Source organism: Cebidichthys violaceus, unplaced genomic scaffold, assembly GCF_023349555.1.
Source record: "Cebidichthys violaceus isolate CVI_PGR_0920_01 unplaced genomic scaffold, fCebVio1.0.p SCAF_24, whole genome shotgun sequence".
Taxonomy (NCBI): Eukaryota; Metazoa; Chordata; class Actinopteri; order Perciformes; family Stichaeidae; genus Cebidichthys; species Cebidichthys violaceus.
Window position 1 is genome coordinate 6,403,162 of NW_027176417.1, and position 1,106 is coordinate 6,404,267.

Below are 1,106 nucleotides of genomic sequence, written 5' to 3' on the forward strand. Positions count from 1 at the left end.
CCAATCAAAATTGCAATAGATTAGATTTCTGGTGTTTGACTAATCGGTTAATAACTGTTGCTTTCCATTATACAATACTATGCGTGTCTATTCAATAACTGATAATAATGAATTTCACCAAGATTCATTTTCTGTCCCAAGAAAGCTGGAACATTTTGGATTGAAAACGTTGTCCAAGCCTCTCACCAGCAGCATCCTGCGGTTGTGCAGAAGTGTTGGTAAAGACATCACGTAACGCTTCGCTGCTACACTTTCATTAATTTCAAGTGACGCGTGTTCTGGCCGCGGGCGATCCAATTTTTTCCCATTAATGCCATCAGCCGGTGACGGTTCGTCTCTGGAGCGTAGTAATGAAAAGTTAGAGGGATAGTTTTTGGGTGTTGTAGTCACACTGATGCAATCGACTGTTTATTAAATGCAGGAAGAACAAGACGACGCACAGTTCTGCCAATGTATTCTTCCTTCGCTCTGCCATCACAAGTCCCAGATTCGCTCCCAAACTGGCAACCCCCTCCCCATCTCCATCAGGAACTTCTCCTGGGAAGAAAAGAAAGAGGCTTTTATCTTCGCCACGTTCGTCGCGTCGGGCTTGAATAGTTTGCTGTGTGTCTGTCAGAGACTTAAGAAACCGCCTCTGAACAACAGTCGTCGGCCGTGTGGGAATAAGAGCAAATTGCTGTTTCACGGCAGCAGTGATTCCTTAATGTGGAACGCTCAGCTGTAACCTCCTGAGAGCTGCCTGTGACAGAGTGTTACTGCCGGATTTATGCATGAGGGCTGCTAATAAATACACAATGATAAAAGAAGTGATGAGAAAGAAAGGGTTGATCGTGTAATGTTCTCTATTCCAGACGCCGTGTCCGTCTCGTTGGCTCCTCCTGTCTCTAGCGGTCAGATGTGGGCCGGCTTCCCGGACATTTCACGTTTCAAACTCGCATGTCTCCTCCTCGCTTCCCCTCCAGGTTGATGTTTCCTCACCGGACGCCCCCAGGGTCGCTTTCAAGCCCGACCGCCGACAGCTCGCTCGCCTCCTGAGCGAGCCGGCCGATCGCCTCCGAGCTCGTCGACAGCCCGCCGCGCCTAGCCAGCGGAACCAGCCGAGCAGC